This window comes from Hyla sarda, chromosome 4 (genome assembly GCF_029499605.1).
Source record: "Hyla sarda isolate aHylSar1 chromosome 4, aHylSar1.hap1, whole genome shotgun sequence".
NCBI lineage: Eukaryota > Metazoa > Chordata > Amphibia > Anura > Hylidae > Hyla > Hyla sarda.
This window is the reverse complement of record NC_079192.1, coordinates 107,551,893-107,571,972: the sequence shown is the minus strand read 5'-3', so window position 1 is coordinate 107,571,972 and position 20,080 is coordinate 107,551,893.

The window sequence follows — 20,080 nt, the reverse complement described above, 5'->3', positions numbered from 1 at the left end:
TCACTCTTTCTTCACTTACCCTACCCACCCCCTCCATGGACAGCATGTATCTGATCTCTCAGTGAGCTTGTCTATTTTGTAAAGACAGAACAGAATTGACTTTTTTTTGTGAATAACTGGAGGTTTAATAGAGAAAGAGAGAAAATAAGCATAATAAGTACCTATCTCTGATAAAGATATATTACAAAGCTCCTTACAATCACTTTTATTAGTGATTATTAGTGATTTATTAGTGATTTATAAAAAGTTGTGACAGTGACCATTTAATGGTTCCTTAAAGGGGTACACCGGCGCTTAGACATCTTATCCCCTATCCAAAGAATAGGGGATAAGATGCCTGATCGCGGGAGTCCCACTGCTGGGGACCCCCCGTGATCTTGCACGCTGCACCCCATTTATAATCAGTCCCCAGAGCATGTTCGCTCTGGGTCTGATTGCTGTCGATCACGGGGCCGGAGCGTTGTGACGTCAAGGCTCCGCCCCGTGTGATGTCATGCTCCGCCCCCTCAATGCAAGCCAAGGGCTCATGGGCTTACATTGAGGGGGGCAGAGCTGTCGATCCGGCCCCATGATCGACAGTAATCAGACCCGAAGCAAACAAGCTCCGGGGACCGATTATAAACGGGGTGCGGCGTGCAAGATCACGGGGGTCCCCAGCGGCAGGACCCCCGCGATTAGGCATCTTATCCCCTATTGAAAGGATAGGGGATAAGATGTCTAAGCGCCGGAGTACACCTTTAAATTCATATCACCTGTTCACATTACCCATTGTTTTACATTTTATAAAATAACAGTAAATGACTAAAATAATGAATTTAAATGCTTACATAAGCTGAAAATGCTGCAAAGATTACAGATTTGAATACCATATTTGTTAACAGTACGAGCTAAAAGCTTTATTACACAAAAATGGAGCATGCTGTGGATTTTAAATATGCAGCCGTTCAGTTCTGTAGTGGATTTTCTCGTAAATTTTCACCCTAGATTTCCCCTCTATCAATGTAGGTGCGATATCCATAGTAAAATCCATATTAAACAACTGGAGTAACTGAATTTTGCAGAAAATTTGCACCAGGATCTGCAAAGAAAAATATTCTGATACTATTATTTTTCCTTTAAAAAAGTCCTTTATGCTTTGTGTAAGCGTTATTCTGGCCGACTGGAATGTTTGCAATCCTCACTTCATGTTACCTTTACTAATTTTGTGGAGCGCAATGTAGAACTCCACTAATTTAAGGTCAATAAAACTGTTTTAAAGCTTCTCTGATCAACTTTCCAGTGACCTTTTCACTCTTGAATCAAGCATGCTTTTATCGGCACAAGCTACATTAAAAAACACATAAAACTGTCGGTCAAAGGTGAGCATTTTTATTGCCTGTTTTTAAATTTAAAAATACTATACACAAACTTTCAAAACACTAATCGAGCTAAACTATCCCTACTATTAGCCAGCCGCATTTTAACTAGAAAAAGGAGTTTTCAAATGCCCAAAGTTGAAAAGGTCTTGCTATAAAAAGCCATCACCTTCCTTGGCTGTTTAGCTCTCAGAAAACTAAAAAAGAAGCATTGCCAAGAGTTTATTAAAGCATTACTCAGCCTGCGTCTAAGTTCACAGCAGAGTCTGTGCAACAATATTGATTACTCCCCATTAATCATCTGTTCTCTGGGAAGGCTGACATGATAATTAGCTGTCAAATGAGGCTGGATAATTGCGCCATTGTTTCCTACTGATATTAAGTCTGATCTTTTAGAGACTGACTCCCACTTCTTTAAGTGTGCCTCACCATTTAGGCACAGCAGGGTTCAGCAAGCCATTATGTGACGTCAGTAATAGCTAATAGGAGTATTGATCATATTGCAGCATTTTAATATCTCTTCAAGTTGATTTTCAGTTTTTTTTTTTTTTTTTTTGATAATTATCAATATCTGTTAAATAGTGCATGTTATTATGGTCATGGTATTCTATATTTGCCAAAATTTAGCTGTTTCACTAAAATGACCCCTTTCCATATGACCTTAGATATGGGGATTGTTAATGGGTTTCCCCATTCTGAAACCCCCATAAGTCAAGGAGCTGATAAAACAGAGTCCAGTATTGATGGCCAGTCTCCCCCTGAGCTCTCTGCATAGACATTCACAGATTAGCCAGTGACTGGTTCACCCACCTTTATGTAACCTCCACTATTTATAAAACATGGCTGGACCCTTGTACTGTATAAATAAAGGGCTTTATACCTTTTGTTTTAACCCTATTCCTCATAGATTGTAAGCTCTGAGTAGCGGGGCCCTCACTCCACCTTTTTGAATATTTAGTGTGTAATATTTTAATGTCTAATATTTGTCTTTTTTGTATCCCCAAAATTGTAAAGTGCTTTGGAAAGCTTTGTTATTGTCCACAATGTTCCAATTTGGTACAGTGCACTATTCTAGATACTGTTGTTTAAAACAATACATTCTGAGAGATGTCTAATGATGTATCAAACATTTATGTGCATATGTTAACAAACAGTGTCAAACCCTACAGGTATGATAAATGACTGGATAACATTCAGTTGAGAATACTGTAGAACAGTGGTTCCCAACCTTTTTTTGCCTGAGTACCCTTAACAGTCCATTCCCAAAACTTATACCCCTATATTAACCATTTAAGGACCCAGGGCGTACCTGTACGCCTGTGGGAATTCCCGTCCCCGCTGCTCGCTGGGCGGGGACCGGACCGGGATGCCTGCTGAAATAGTTCTGAGACCCCCCCCCCATGTTGGTGATCGCCGCAAATCGCGGTCAATTCAGTGACCCGGAAAAAAAGGGAGATAGGCAGTGTCCGAGACGCCACCTATCACCCTTTACCAGGAGGAGCGAGGTGGCACCGTTGCTACCTCACGATCTGCATGACTAGTTGGCTGGACTGGCCGACCAATCACCCGACCTGATGGGAGGCATTGGCAGGGCATCGGCGGTGGAGGGAGCGGCTGATTGGCGTTGGGGGTGTGGGAAGACTTACCCGGGGTCTTGTGTGGGGACAGTCCCTAGCGGCGGCGGTCCCCAGCAGCAGCATGGTACCCAGCAGCGGCGGTCCCGGCGGTCTTCGGCGGAAGGATCTAACAGCAGGAGGTAAGCGCTGGGAGTTGTAGTTTTGCAACAGCTGGAGGCAAACTGTAACTCCCAGCATGCCGTTTGGCTTTCTGGGCATGCTGGGAGTTGTAATTATCTAGTTATGAAAAATTGTGCCTCCAGCTGTTACATAACTACAACTCCCACCACGCATGGAAAGCCAAAGGCATGCTGGGAGCTGTAGTAGTGTGCCTCCAACTGTTGCAAAATTACAACACTCAGCATGCCCTTCGGCTGTCAGGGCCTGCTGAGAGAGGTAGTTTTGCAACAGCAGAAGGCACACTGGTTATGAAACACAGAGTTTATTACCTAACTCAGTGTTTCGCAACCAGTGTGCCTACAGCTGTTGCATAACTACAACCTCCAGCATGCACGGACAGCCAAAGGGCATGCTGGAAGTTTTAGTTTTGCAACAGCTGGAGGGTACATTCAAACGGGCGGGGGTTTACAGAGAGTTTCTTGCTGCAAGTTTGAGATGCAGCAAATTTTCCGCTGCAGCTCAAACTCCCAGCGGAATACTCACTGTGAACCCCCGTCTGTGTGAATGTACCCTAAAAACACTACATTACATCAAACTAACACATAATAAAATGTAAAAAAACACTACATATGCACATACCCCTACACAGTCCCCTACCCTCCCCCCAATAAAAAATTAAAATGTCTGGTACGGCAGTGTTTCCAAAACGGAGCCTCAAGATGTTGCAAAATAACAACTACCAGTATTGCCAGACAGACACTGACTGTCCAGGAATGCTGGGAGTTTTGCAACAGCTGGAGGCACCATGTTTGGCAATCACTGGAGTAGAATACCCCTATGTCCACCCTTATGCAAATCCCTAAATAAAGCCATGTTGCTCTCTCACTTCTGAGCCATGTCGTATTTCAAGGCAACAGTTTAGGGTCACATATGGGGTATTTCCGTACTTGGGAGAAATTGCCTAACACATTTTGTTTTGTTTTTTGTCGTTTCATCCCTTATGAAAAGGTAAAGTTGGTGTCTACTCCAGCATGTTATTGCAATAAAATTACATTTTTTACACTAACATGCTGGTGTTGCCCCATACTTTTCATTTTCACAAGAGGTAAAAGGAAAAAAAGACCCCCAAAATTTGTAACGCAATTTTTCCTGAGTACGGAAATACCCCATATGTGGATGTAAAATGCTCTGCAGGCACACAGCAAAGCTCAGGAGTGAGAGGGCCATGTACACTTGAGGTGACTTGCACAGGGGGGGCTGATTGTTACAGCGGTTCTGACATAAACACACAAAAAAAAAAAACACCCACATATGACCATATTTTGGAAACTACACCCCTCACGGAACATAATGAGGGGTATAGTGAGCCTTAACACCCCACAGGTGTTTGAAGAATTTTCTTTAAAGGGGTTATCCACCATAAGGTGATTTTAGTACGTACCTGGCAGACAGTAATGGACATGCTTAGGAAGGATCTGCGCTTGTCTTGGGGCTAAATGGCTATGTTGTAAGATTACCATAACACTGTGGCTGGCTTTTTGTGAACTGGTATTTCCTGTTTGACTTTTCTTTTTTTGACTACAAATCCCACAATTCCATTTTCCTCCCTCCCACACATCAGCCACCCCACCCATTTAAACGTAAATGAGCTGCATCCATTCAAAAGACCTGTAGTTTTTAATCAGGGTGCCTACAGCTGTTGCATTAGTTGCAGATTAATCTCTCTCCCACCAAGTGATCCCTCCACCCATTGAAGCAGACAGGCTCCCTCTCATCAGCTGACTAGTGAGTCAGGTCTCAGCCGCATTGCAAGCTTGGAAAACTCTGAGACGACAGTCATTTTGTATGCTGTTAAAATAAATATCGGGGTGAAAATCACATAAGAATTGTGAGAAAACTGTCACACACAGGTACAGACACTATTATGAACTACACTAACTTTACAGCCCCTGTAGCATAGTCAAATAAAAAAAAATCCTGGAATACCCCTTTAAAGTTGGACGTGTGAAAAATGTGTATTTTTTTCACTAAAATGCTGGTGTTATCCCAAATTTTTCATTTTCACAAGGGGTAATAGGAAAAAAAAAAACATAATTTGTAACCCCATCTCTTCTGAGTATATAAATACCCCACGTGTGGACGTAAAATGCTCTGCTGGCTCACTACAGAGCTCAGAAGGGGTGCCATTGGGCTTTTGGAGAGAGAATTTGGCTGGAATTGAAGGCCATGTGCATTTACAAAGGCCCAATTGTGCCAGAACAGCAGAACCCCTCCATATGTGACCCCATTTTGAAAACTACACCCCTTACAGAAAGTAATAAGGGGTGCAGTGAGAATTTACACCCCACTGGTGTCTGACAAATTTTTGGAGCAGTGATCCATGAAAATGAAAAATTAAATTTTTCATTTGCACAGCCCACTGTTCCAAAAGTCTGTCAAACGTCAGTGGGGTGTAAATACTCACTGCACACCTTATTACATTCGGTGAGGGGTGTAGTTTCCGAAATAGGGTCACATGTGGGGGGGGGGGGGGTCCACTGTTCTGGTTCCATGGGTGCTTTGTTAACGCACCTGGCCCCCGAATAGAATTCTAGCCAAATTCTCTCTCAAAAAGGCCAATGGTGCTCCTTCCCTTCTAAGCATTGTAGTTCACCAGCTGAGCACTTTACATCCACACATGGGATATTTCCATACTCAGAAGAAACAGGGTTACAAATTTGGGGGGGGAATTTTCTCCTATTGCCTCTTGTAAAAATTGTAAATTTGGGGGGAAAAAACAGGATTTTAGTGAAAAAAAATATTCATTTACACATCCGACTTTAACTAAAAGTCATCAAACACCTGTGGGGTGTCAAGGCTCACTGTACCCCTTGTTATGTTCATTGAGAGTTGTAGTTTTCAAAATAGTGTGCCACGTGTATTTTTTTTATTTTTTATTTTTTTTGCTGTTCTGGCACCATATGGGCTTCCTAAATGCGACATGCCCCACAAAAACCATTTCAGCAAAATTTGCTTTCCAAAAGCCAAATGTGACTCCTTCTCTTCTGAGCATTGTAGTACGCCCGCAGTGCACTTGATGTCCACAGATGGGGTATTTCCATACTCAGAAGAGATGGGGTTACAAATTTTGAGGGGCATTTACTCCTATTACCCCTTGTATAAATGTAAAATTTGGGGGGAAACTAGCATTTTAGTGGAAAAAAATGCATTTACACATCACACTTTAAACAAAAAGTTGTCAAACACCTGTGGGGTGTTAAGGCTCACTGTACCCCATGTTATGTTCCTTGTGGGGTGCAGTTTCCAAAATAATATGCCATGTTGTTGTTTTTTTTTTTTTCTTCTTTTTCCTGCTGTTCTGGCACCATAGGGGCTTCCTAAATGTGACATGCCCAACCCAAAAACAATAAAAACTCACTCTCCAAAATCCCATTGTCTCTCCTTCCATTCTGAGCCCTCTATTGCAACCACAGAGCACTTTACGTACACATATGAGATATTTCCTTACTCAAGAGACATTGGTTTACAAATTGTAGGGAGATTTCTCTCCTTTTACCCCTTGTAAAAATTCAAAAACTGGGTCTAAAAGGACATGCAAGTCTAAAAAAATGAAGATTTTGAATTTTCTCCTTCACTTTGCTGCTATTCCTGTGATACACCTAAAGGGTTAACAGACTTTCTGAATGTCATTTTGAATACTTTGAGGGGTGCAGTTTTCATCATAATGGGGTCATTTATGGGGTATTTCTAATAAGAAGGCCCTTCAAATCCATTTCAAATCTGAACTGGTCCCTTAAAAATTCCGATTTAGGAAATTTTGTGGAAAATTGGAAAATTGCTGCTGAACATTGAAGCCCTCTGATGTCTTCTCAAAGTAAAAACATGTAGACATATTGTATATGTGAAGTAATATATAATTTATTTGGGATTTCCATTTTCCTTATAAGCAGAAAGTTCAAAGTTTAAAAAAATGCTAAATTTTAAAAATTTTCATAAAATTTTGGAATTTTCACTAAGAAATGATGCAAGTATCGACAAAAATTTACCACTAACATAAAGTTGAATATTTCACGAAAAAACATTCTTAGAATCAGTATGAAAAGCAGAAGCATCCCAGAGTTAGTAATGCTTAAAGTGACAGTGGTCAGATGTGCAAAAAATGCTCGGGTCCTTAAGGTAAAAATGGGCTTGGTCCTTAAGGGGTTAAAGACATTTTTGTAATGATTATAGTATAATTAATTTGCTTTACTTTACTCCATACCCTCTCTTTAGGCCCCTTACTCCTCTTCCTATCATCCCAGTCCACCAATTCACAGATGACATCTTCTCTGATCGGATTTGTTTACTTTTATTCGCTATCTGGCCTAGACAGCCATTAAGTTTTGTCCCGGCCAAGACTTGTCTCCACAGAAACAGCCAAACAAACATTTTAGGCTCCTTTATTAAGTACAATACCAGCCTCTTTACAAACTCCCCGTGCATTTTGCCCTACACAGTAATAGTTCAGATTCTGGGTCCCCATAAAGTAGGTAGGCCTCTCCGTGCCCCCATATATAGCTGTAGGCCCCAATATATGATTTTTCACCCCCCCCCCCAATGCCCCCATATATAGTTGAAGGCCCTCATACTGTCCCTCTTCAGTGCTCCACTGCTCCTCTGGGGACCTACTGCTGGATCTTTTAGCAGTAGGTCCCTGGTCCACAGGAGCAGTAGAGCACTGAAGCTACCAACAGCAGCCCAATGCCCACGCTTCTTCTCTGCTTTCCTCCTGCTCCACTCCTCTGTGCAGTGACGTCAGCCTACCAAGATCCATGGCTCTTTTTTTACCTAAAGTGGCTGAAGCAGTGACCGGTGGGTGAGGCCGCCATTACTGTATTTTTTTTTTTTCAAAGTACCCCCTGGAAAACTGCTAAGTACCCCTGGAGGTACTTGTAACCCAGGTGGGGAACCAATGGTGTAAAAAAAATATATATTATAGTAAGTAATATAGTGTTTCAGGAGGCTTGGCTGGATGTTGTTTTTTAGCTCAAGCTCCACCCCCTGAGTGATGTCATCACCTCTGGCTAGCCTCTACAGCATAGAACACCACCTTCATGATGTATCTGGTGCACTGTTATCATCTGTAACCTGTCCTTATAAATTGATATATTGTATTTTTTTTTCAGGTAGCAAGCTAGACATACATTCATTAGAATTTGGGGACCACCCACAGACTCAGCTTGTTCTATGTATTGTCCTGAATATTTCTTCTACACCAGTGCTTTATTGTTTTATTTCTTGAAAAACTGCTAAAATTATTTTGAGGTAAAAGAATAGTGGATGGTCACTTAACCACTAGGACTCAAGTACACAGCTAAATTGCTGCTCAGTTTTGTAGGCAACCATTCATACAGAATCTTGCTCTATAGGATATTTTATGCATTTTTATGTATTGATTCTATGGCATATCTTCATTCAAATGCAGACTGACTAAGCCTACATGGCAGCAGACGATGGATGTGTGGCTTAAACAACCATACAGACTCTATGCACTACCGTTCCGGCTCCGTGTTAGCGAGCATGAACCTACAGTAAATGCTGTAAGCTATGCAGCCATTATTTAATAGGAGTTTTTTTTATTTTTATTTTTTTATAAATTTTATATATTCTTTTGCACAGTTAAAGAGAGTTTACGATTAAAAGTATAAATTCAGTATCTGCCGAGGATGAGAGATACGTGCATTTCTTCATTGAAGGCATGCAGCTTTATATAAATGACATATCATGGGGGTCTAATGCATTCAGGGTTGACCAGCCTTTTACACACTAAATGTATGCTGGTTTTCTCCAGCTTGGCATAATTACTTCTGGGCTCTTCTGCACTCACTCTTTTTGTCTTCCAGGCGGCTGACCTTTTCCCCTATGATTTGTGGTCAGTAATCTAACAGCAGCCGTTTGGAACACTGGATGACTTCCTCCCATGCCAGACTCAGATAAGCAGTGAATCTTCCACCTCCCTAGTGCTTGGTGGAATTGTTTTTTCAGCAGTGGATTTTAGAGTCAGCACTCAGGTGGCAGGATATACCATTTTATTGGGCTCACCCAGTACAGGCTGGATGTGTTTTATTGTGGTATCATCAGGTCACCGCCTCATTGAAAGACATGTGTAGACAAGAGTCCTGCACACCGCATAGTGCTAGATAAATTGACTATTGACTGATCCTTTTTTTATTTGTTTTGTTACATTTTTCACTACATCATAAACAAAGTTACATCGATCGGATTTCCTGTTATTGTAAAGAATAGAAATCAGCATAATCCATTCAGGAAAATGGAAATCGAAACCGAACCAAACTGCACTGTATAAAGTCAGCCCTTTAGATATTTGTTGGTTGGAATAAAAGTCTCAGAGATGATTCCTTTTGGTCTGTGAGAAAGGGGATTTTTATTTCTGTGCTTGTTTATCACATATTTACTTATGTATGCAAAACATAAAAGAATATAAAATAACCTTTTACCCCCTAAAGACAAGCCCATTTTAACCTTAAAGGGGTACTCCCACTACTCCCATTATTGCATGCGGCACCCACCTGTGTTCTCACCGGAACCGCTGGAGGGTCTGAGTCGCGACGCCGGGAACGGAAGTCCGTGACGTCAGGACTCCGCCCCCGTGTGACGTCATGCCCATCCCTTCAATGCAAGTCTATGGGAGGGGGCGTGGCGGCTGTCACGCCCCCTCCCATAGACTTGCATTGAGGGGACAGGCGTGATGTCACACGGGGGCGGAGTCCTGACATCACAGACTTCCGTTCCCGTCACTTTAGTTTTTTGTGCCACCAATTGTGCTTTGTTCTGACATCAATCATTCAATAACACAATCTACAGCAAAACCAAAAAATATATATTTGTGGAGTGAAATTGAAAATAAAATGCCATTTTGTAAGTTTTGGGGGCTTCCACTTCTACACAGTGCAATTTTCAGCAATTTTAAAAATGACACCTGATATTTATTGTGTAGGTCCATACAGTCACAAGGATACCTAATTTATGTAGGTTTTATATTATTTTATATTACTACTTTAAAAAATCCTAACCACATGCGCCAAAATTAGTATGTTTTAAATTCTCATCTTCTGACCCCTATTACTTTTTTATTTTTCTGCATACGGGGCTTTATGAGGGCAAATTTTTTGCGCCGTGGTCTGTAGTTTTTATCAGTACCATTTTTATTATGATAGGACTTTGTGATCACTTTTTATTAGTTTTTTATGGTATATGAAGAGACCAAAAATGCACAATTTTGGACTTTGGTATTTTTTTATGTGTAAAAGGGGAAAAGGGGAAAAGGGGTCTTATTTAAACTTTTAATAGGGAAGGGGTTAATTTGCTTTCATTAACTTTTATTTTTACACTTTATTTTTTTTTTAGCCTCCATAGGGGGTTATAACATGCAATCTTCTGATTGCATATACTGATCAAGGCTATGCCATAGCATAGCATTGACCAGTGTCATCGGCGCTCTGCTACTCTAGCCTGCACGGCACGGAGGCAGGTGAGGACTCTCTCGTCATTCACTCAGCTGATCGGGACCCCCGATATCACCACGTATGTCCCGATCATTATAACCCCGCATTTTAGATGCTGCGATCCATTTTGATTGCAGTGTCTAAAGGGTTAATGCCGGGCATTGGCCTGATCAGCGGTGCCCAGCATTAGCCGTGGGTCCTGGCTGCCCGTAGCAACCAGGACCCACCAGGTTTAACCCGTTCTCCGCTCATGAGAACAGTTTAAACCCTGTTAATGGGACCAGGGAGTAAAGGTACGCCCTTGGTCCCTAAGTCCAAGGATGCGAGGGTGTACACATTATGATTTTTTAGCCTGGAGAAATGGCCCATCGGGACCAAGCGGACATTGCCAGTACCCCTAGCCAGCAATGCATTCTCCTCAATATTAAGCAAAGAGAATAAACATGTTGATTCTTTTGGCGGAATTCTGAAAGCTCCACTGCTAAAAACACCATATGTGCATGGAAGCAATAAGACTTGCACCAAATTTCGAATCCGAATTTCTCCACTTGGTTTGCATGGGCCCCTATACTACCCCCATTGTAATTCTGCCTCCACCCTTTGATGTACAAATTATGCATATTGTCTAAACATAGAATACATTAGGTTTTGTTCACATCTCAGAATGTCCGCACGGAAAAATTCCGTTGGACATTCCGTAGACATGCTATGCCGATGCTAAGACCACACAAGAATGCACCATCTCATAGAAGGCTATGCATTCTGTGCGTAGTCTACAGAAAGAATGGACGGGTTCATTCTTTCTGCGGACATAAAAATCTGAATTTTAGTGTCATGGAAATTTCGCCACATGCACAGCGCAGCAGAATCCCATTAAATTAAATGGGACTCTGCTGCAGCGGAATCTCAGTGCAGAATTTCAATGCAGTAATTCTGATGTGTAAACATGGCCTAAGGGAAATAATATATTTATATTATGATACAATGCATAATTCACTGGCTCATGTGACATGATAAATCTAACATGCTAGATATGCTAAGGGGCAACTGCTTTTGATTGGTGCTCATTTTAAGAGCCTATACATGGCTTGATGATGGTGCAGAGAGGGCTGCATAAATGATCGAAGGAACAATTGTGCCCGCCCTTATGTTCATCATCCTATTACACGGGGAGATATGTGGTCAATGAAAGAGGATTTTTTTCAACCTGCTAAAAGATGTGATTAGCTGACGACTGAGCATTTGCCCTGCTGTTTGTTGGGCCTATCAATAGGCAGTATCGGCCTGCTTGGTTAATAATAACCCCATGTAATAGGGCCATTAGGCATATTGGTCAGCCAAAATAAAAGCTCCTTTTAGCAACTCAACTATTTATTTTTAGACTTTTTAAAACTGTTAGAGTAGGCGTGAAAAGGGTCTTAAAGGGTACCTCTCATCAAATAAACTTTTGATATATTTTAGATTAATGAATGTTGAATAACTTTCCAATAGCATATTAATGAAAAATATGCTTCTTTCTATTGTATTTTTCCCGATCAGTCCTGTCAGCAAGCATTTCTGACTCATGCTGGAGTCCTAAACACTCAGAGCTGCCAGCCTGCTTTATTCACAGCCAAACAGGCTGTGAACAAAGCAGGCTGGCAGTTCTGAGTGTTCTCCTTTGTGAACAAAGCAGACTGGCAGCTCGTAGTGTTTAGGACTCCAGCATGAGTCTGATATGCTTGTTGCCAGGACTGGTAGGGAGACCCCTAGTGGTCATTTCTTCAAAGTGGAAAATTAAATAGAAAGAAGCATATTTTTTAATAACATGCAATTGTAAAGTTATTCTGCATACATTAATCTATAATATATCAAAAGTTTTTTTGATGAGAGGAACCCTTTAAACACATAAATTAGGTCCATAAATTAACTCACCTTTTTGGTGCAATTTGATCACCTATTCCCTGTCTCAATGCATTAGCAAAAATGGTTAGAATTACACTAGGGATAATATAGGTCCTTTAAAATAAAATAAATTTATTACAGTTAAATTTATTTACTTGTCATCTTCATGAATGTCTGTCTATGCTATTCCTCTAGAAACCAGGCCCTAAAGGGATTGTGGATCCAACCCTTAAAAGTTGATCCTAATAGGTTAAGTGGTATTGCATGAAGCTTCCTATGAACTGTTTATAGTAGGAGTGTTGCAGTATTACAAGCAATGGGGCTCTATATATTAAATAAACATGTCGTATGTGATAACGGGATGTCCAGAAGCAGACAACCAATTTATAAACAGACTGCAGATTCCTGTGAGGTTGACAGTAGAGGTCAGAGAACTGTCTAGAAGTCTACAGAGCTGTGCTCCTTATGCATTGATGTAAGCTATACCTTGCCTCACATGTATCATTTCTAACATAGAATAGGAATTACAGTTTAGAATATAATTGAGAAATACCGCAGATCCCCTCTTTGCTACTGAATATTTATTCTGAAATATATCTCCACTTACGTGCATGATGTAGGTGTCAAATGTTTCCTAATTTTTAATTCTCTGACTCTAGCTGTCTACTGTACACAAATTCCATTTAATTTAAAATACACATCAAGAAAATAGTCAGTGTTTTCCAAGGGCAAGGCAAGCAGCCCTAAAGGGGAAACTCCTTGACAGCCGAAGTTCAGACATGGTTCATAAGCATACGGTATAGGTGGGAAGAGCATTTCTAAGAAACTGATTGAGTTAAGGGTCAAGGAGTAAGGCATGCTTCAGGGGAACATGGGGAAATACTACATGATATGACTAGTAGTTTATTCTAGGAAACACTTTTTAAAGCTGTACAATATGTTAAAATAAAATATATTATCTATCTATTTTTTTATCTATAAAACAAAGAATATGCAGCACTACTCAGTCTGAACATGAGCTAAATTAACCACATTTGTTTTGGAAAATCTTGAAGTGCTGCATCATTGTGTACTATCTATCTATCTCATTATCTACCTAATTATCTATTTATCTATCTAAAAAAATTGTTTGGTATCAGTATGTGCTGGCCAACTTATCCTTTTTTGTGTTATACATATGGGGGAGTAGCTACCTCCATGTTGGTTCCTGCACCCCACCTATCTTGTAAGGTGCTGGATGTTTCAGACCATACAAGCCTGGTAACTGATTGCACAGAGGCACATTCACAGGTCCATCCCAATGAGGTCACCTTATCGCAGTGGGATGGTCCAAACTATTTGGCCAAATGGTGAGCATAGCACCTCAATTTTTCATTTTTTCATTGTAGCAACATAGCATTTCATGTTTTATCTGTATCTTTGTGCTAGTAGTGTGCTGCTGTATTCTCCTGTTTGTAGTTATTTAGCCTAGCAGCGTGCACCTGTATGCCGGGTCAATGCAATAGTTTGGTATCAGTATGTGCTGGCCAACTTATCCTTTCTTGTGTTATACATATGGGGGAGTGGCACTGGCTACCTCCATGTTGGTTCCTGCACACCCACCCATCTTATAAGGTGCTGGATGTTTCAGACCTTACAAGCCTGGTAACTGATTGCACAGAGGCACATTCAGAGTCTAGGGTATGTCCCAATGAGGTCACCTTATCGTGGTGGGATGGTCCAAACTATTTGGCCAAATGGTGAGCAAAGCACCTCAATTTTTCATTTTTTTATTGTAGCAATATAGCATTCCATGTTTTATCTGTATCTTTGTGCTAGGAGTGTGCTGCTGTATTCTCCTGTTTGTATCTATCTATCTATTACATTATCTATCCATCTATCTATCTATCTACCTCTCTATCTATCTATCTATCTATCTACCTACCTACCTACCTACCTATCTATTTATCTATCTACCTATACATCTATCTATTTCATTATCTATCTATCTATCTATCTATCTATCTATCTGTAAGTATGTCTGTCTGTCTATCTATCTAATATCAGATCTATCTAAAAGATCCCAGGAAAGCAGCACAGCCAAAAGAGTAAATATGAAAAAAGGTGCACACTGAACAGGAGCCTTGGTCAGTGGTTCCCAGCTTCAAATAAATAACAGATATCAGAAGCACACGGATTTAGTGCAAAAAAGGTGAAAAAATTCTTGCATCATTCCAGTGTAGTACAGAGCGACATTTCTGAGACCTCTCATCGCCATTTTCAAGCTGATATTTAACTATCTATCATCTATCTATATATCTAGCTATCTATCCTCATATCTATCTGTTTAAACACTTACATAACACATTCCTGGTTCCTTTAATATGGCAGTGAAGTGATCAGCCATAAAACGTTCATGTAGGCTCCTTTTACATGTGTTTACCCAAAGTCAAGAGCTACCTATTGAGCTCCCCAGTCTGTCATTCTATCTCTGTAAACATAACTAGGTTTTAAGTGACAAAACTGAAAGCTTTCCAAGGTACAATTCAATGCAGAACCAGGAAAAGCAAACAAAAATGATAATCTAAGAAATCATTATGTAAGCAACTTAAAAAAATAATTCAATTGTAATACGGCTCAGCATGTACTTTTATATAAACAAGTGTCATGCTGATGAATGAATGGACTATTAAGGCTTGATTTGTATATTTGTTATAAATATTTATGTGTGTTATAGATAGAAAAACACTGGAAGATATCAGTGTATTTATGATAAACACTAAGGGGAAATTAATAAAAAAATAAACAAAAAATGATAACAGCTTGGAGCCAAACATATATGTATTACATTGGGCTTTTGTTCCATAAGGCCAATCTTTCTTTCCCTACTTGGCCATAAGGTGGGGTAGCACATGCTCATGTATTTGTAAAAGAGGTTAGGGGCTGGGTGGCCATAGCTGCGCAGGAACCAAACATTGAAGTCAAACTGAACTGGTTTCTCCTTCCCCAAAAATAGTCCAATACAATGTACAAGAGCTACCACTATAGTTGGTAAACATTTATCAATGGGACCTACTAGATTACCAGGTAGACATAGGAATTTATATCTAACCAACTTGAAAAGTATGAGACTTACATAAAGTATATAAAAGTACAATAGATGTTTAACAAATTCTCAGGTAACTTTCCTAACTGGTTTTCCCTCTAAGAATAAACAGGGTATATATATATTGTTACGCCGAGCGCTCCGGGTCCCCGCTCCTCCCCGGAGCGCTCGCTTCTCTCTCGCTACCGCAGCGCTCCGGGCAGCTCCACTGACCCGGTGCGCTGCGATACCGTCTCCAGCCGGGATGCGATTCGCGATGCGGGTAGCGCCCGCTCGCGATGCGCATCCCGGCTCCCGTACCTGACTCGCTCTCCGTCGGTCCTGTCCCGGCGCGCGCGGCCCCGCTCCCTAGGGCGCGCGCGCGCCGGGTCTCTGCGATTTAAAGGGCCACTGCGCCGCTGATTGGCACAGTGGTTCCAATTAGTGTGTTCACCTGTGCACTCCCTATTTATACCTCACTTCCCCTTCACTCCCTCGCCGGATCTTGTTGCCATTGTGCCAGTGAAAGCGTTTCCTTGTGTGTTCCTAGCCTGTGTTCCAGACCTCCTGCCGTTGCCCCCGACTACGATCCTTGCTGCCTGCCCCGACCTTCTGCTACGTCCGACCTTGCTTCTGTCTACTCCCTTGTACCGCGCCTATCTTCAGCAGTCAGAGAGGTTGAGCCGTTGCTAGTGGATACGACCTGGTCACTACCGCCGCAGCAAGACCATCCCGCTTTGCGGCGGGCTCTGGTGAAAACCAGTAGTGACTTAGAACCGATCCACTAGCACGGTCCACGCCAATCCCTCTCTGGCACAGAGGATCCACTACCTGCCAGCCGGCATCGTGACAGTAGATCCGGCCATGGATCCCGCTGAAGTTCCTCTGCCAGTTGTCGCCGACCTCACCACGGTGGTCGCCCAGCAGTCACAACAGATAGCGCAACAAGGCCAACAGCTGTCTCAACTGGCCGTGATGCTACAGCAGCTACTACCACAGCTTCAGCAATCATCTCCTCCGCCAGCTCCTGCACCTCCTCCTCAGCGAGTGGCCGCTTCTGGTCTACGACTATCCTTGCCGTATAAATTTGATGGGGACTCTAAATTCTGCCGTGGCTTTCTTTCCCAATGTTCCCTGCACTTGGAGATGATGTCGGACCAGTTTCCTACTGAAAGGTCTAAGGTGGCTTTCGTAGTCAGCCTTTTGTCTGGAAAAGCTCTGTCATGGGCCACACCGCTCTGGGACCGCAATGACCCCGTCACTGCCTCTATACACTCCTTCTTCTCGGAAATTCGAAGTGTCTTTGAGGAACCTGCCCGAGCCTCTTCTGCTGAGACTGCCCTGTTGAACCTGGTCCAGGGTAATTCTTCCGTTGGCGAGTACGCCGTACAATTCCGTACTCTTGCTTCAGAATTATTCTGGAATAATGAGGCCCTCTGCGCGACCTTTAAAAAAGGCCTATCCAGCAACATTAAAGATGTTCTGGCCGCACGAGAAATCCCTGCTAACCTACATGAACTCATCCATCTTGCCACTCGCATTGACATGCGTTTTTCCGAAAGGCGTCAGGAGCTCCGCCAGGATATGGACTTTGTTCGCACAAGGCGTTTTTTCTCCCCGGCTCCTCTCTCCTCTGGTCCCCTGCAATCCGTTCCTGTGCCTCCCGCCGTGGAGGCTATGCAGGTCGACCGGTCTCGCCTGACACCTCAAGAGAGGACACGACGCCGCATGGAGAATCTCTGCCTGTACTGTGCCAGTACCGAACACTTCCTGAAGGATTGTCCTATCCGTCCTCCCCGCCTGGAAAGACGTACGCTGACTCCGCACAAAGGTGAGACAGTCCTTGATGTCTACTCTGCTTCTCCACGTCTTACTGTGCCTGTGCGGATATCTGCCTCTGCCTTCTCCTTCTCTACTATGGCCTTCTTGGATTCCGGATCTGCAGGAAATTTTATTTTGGCCTCTCTCGTCAAAAGGTTCAACATCCCAGTGACCAGTCTCGCCAGACCCCTCTATTGACCTGTGCACTCCCTATTTATACCTCACTTCCCCTTCACTCCCTCGCCGGATCTTGTTGCCATTGTGCCAGTGAAAGCGTTTCCTTGTGTGTTCCTAGCCTGTGTTCCAGACCTCCTGCCGTTGCCCCCGACTACGATCCTTGCTGCCTGCCCCGACCTTCTGCTACGTCCGACCTTGCTTCTGTCTACTCCCTTGTACCGCGCCTATCTTCAGCAGTCAGAGAGGTTGAGCCGTTGCAAGTGGATACGACCTGGTCACTACCGCCGCAGCAAGACCATCCCGCTTTGCGGCGGGCTCTGGTGAAAACCAGTAGTGACTTAGAACCGATCCACTAGCACGGTCCACGCCAATCCCTCTCTGGCACAGAGGATCCACTACCTGCCAGCCGGCATCGTGACATATATATATATATATATATATATATATATATATATATATATATTGCAGTTTTGTGATAAAAGGTGCCAGATTATCAGATTTTCTATATTATTGCATGCCAGACTAAAGTAACTTTAATATACTGAACCTAGGCTTAGGTTTCTCAACATAGGATTAGGCTAGGTTGTCAACATATGGTATTTTTCCTTTTGTATTCAATGAAGTACATACAGGATCAATAAAAAGTCCCTTAAAGGGGTTCTCCCTTGTTTATACAGTTTTTTGTTATTATGTTTGTGTGTTATGTGTGTATAAGTATGTGTTTTTTTATGTGTTGTGATTATGTATATATGTATTTTCTTACCTTTTGTGAAGATCTGGAAGCTGGCCCCTTTTTCTTCCAGCGGCTTGCTGTGTAACCCCGGCCTCCGCCATGTTGTGTTGGGTAAGTGGGATGTCGGGGGGTGTGTTCTTGCTTCTGTCCTTCCTATCTTCTGACGTCCAAGGTGAATCTTTTCTTCCTGTTTCTTCCGTGGCTCAGCGACGAATTTGCGGCCTCTTCCGGTGCATGCGCAGGTAGTTTATTTTTTATTTTTTTACCAATAACGTTTTTTTTTTGTCTAATTGACAAACTGTCTGCGTTTGCGCGAAGCTACGCTATTAGCGTAGACCTAACGTACGCTGTGCTGTTAGCATAGCACTTGTGTACTCGTGCATGCGCAGACAGTATGTCAATTAGACAAAACAAACTTTATTGGTAAAAAAAAAAAATAAACTACCTGCGCATGCGCCGGAAAAGGCCGCAGATTCGTCACTGAGCCACGGAAGAAACAGGAAGAAAAGATTCACCTCAGACATCAGAAGATAGGAAGGACAGAAGCAAAAACCACCCCCCCTACATCCCACTTACCGAACAAAACATGGCGGAGGCCGAGGTTACACAGCAAGCCGCTGGAAGAAAAAGGGGCCAGCTTCCGGATCTTCACAAAAGGTAAGAAAATACATATATACATAATCACAACACACATAAAAAAAACACATACTTATACACACATAACACAGAAACATAATAACAAAAAACAGTATAAACAAGGGAGAACCCCTTTAACCCCTTCACGACGAGCGACGTACATGTACGGCGCCGCGAAGTGTCACTTGGCGCGCGGCGACGTACATGTACGTCGCGGGGTTCCGGGAGCGCCGCGTCACCGGTAGCGGTGATCGGGCCGGGATGACTGCTGTTATCTAACAGCAGGCATCCCGGCACATCGCCGAGGGGGGTCCTGAGACCCCCCCATGACCGCGATGCGCGCAAATCGCAGGTCAATTCAGACCTGCGATCTGCGCGATTCCGGGTCATACGGGTCACTGGTGACCCGGTGACCCGGAAAATAAGAGGGATCGTAGGTGTCCGAGACACCCTAGATCCCCCTAAAGGGATAGGAGTTTGGTGGCAGGGTTGCCACCCCTCCTATCCCTGCTATTGGTCGGCCGAGCGACCGACCGATAGCAGACCGGGGGAGGGGGGGTTAAAGTTCGATTCCCCCGCTTTGCCCACCTATCGGTGTCCGGGCAAAACGGGGGAACCGTCCAGGGAGGGTCGGCGCCGAAGGTCCCTTACCTGGATCCCGGATCGCGATCCTCCATGCGGGGATCCCCCACGTGCGGCGGCTTCCGGGTCCTGCTAGGTGAGCTGTTGCCTAGCAACATCCGGAGGGCCACAGTTTACAGTGGTCTCTAAACCGTGGCCCTCCGGATGTTGCAAAACTACAACTCCCAGCATGCCCAGACAGCTGTTTGTTGTGTGGGCATGCTGGGACTTGTAGTTTTGCAATATTTAGAGGGGTTCAGGTTGTAGATCACTAAGTGGTCTCAAACTGTAGCCCTCCAGATGTTGCAAAACTACAACTCTCAGCATGCCCAGACAGCAGTTTGCTGGCTGGGCATGCTGAGAGTTGTAGTTTTGCAACATCTGGAGGGCCACAGTTTTGAGACCACTGGACAGTGATTTACAACTTGAACCCCTCCAAATCTTGCAAAACTACAACTCCCAGCATTCAGGAACAGCATAAGGCTGTCTTGGCATGCTGGGAGTTGTACTTGCTTGCCTCCAGCCATTGCATAACTACATCTCCCAGC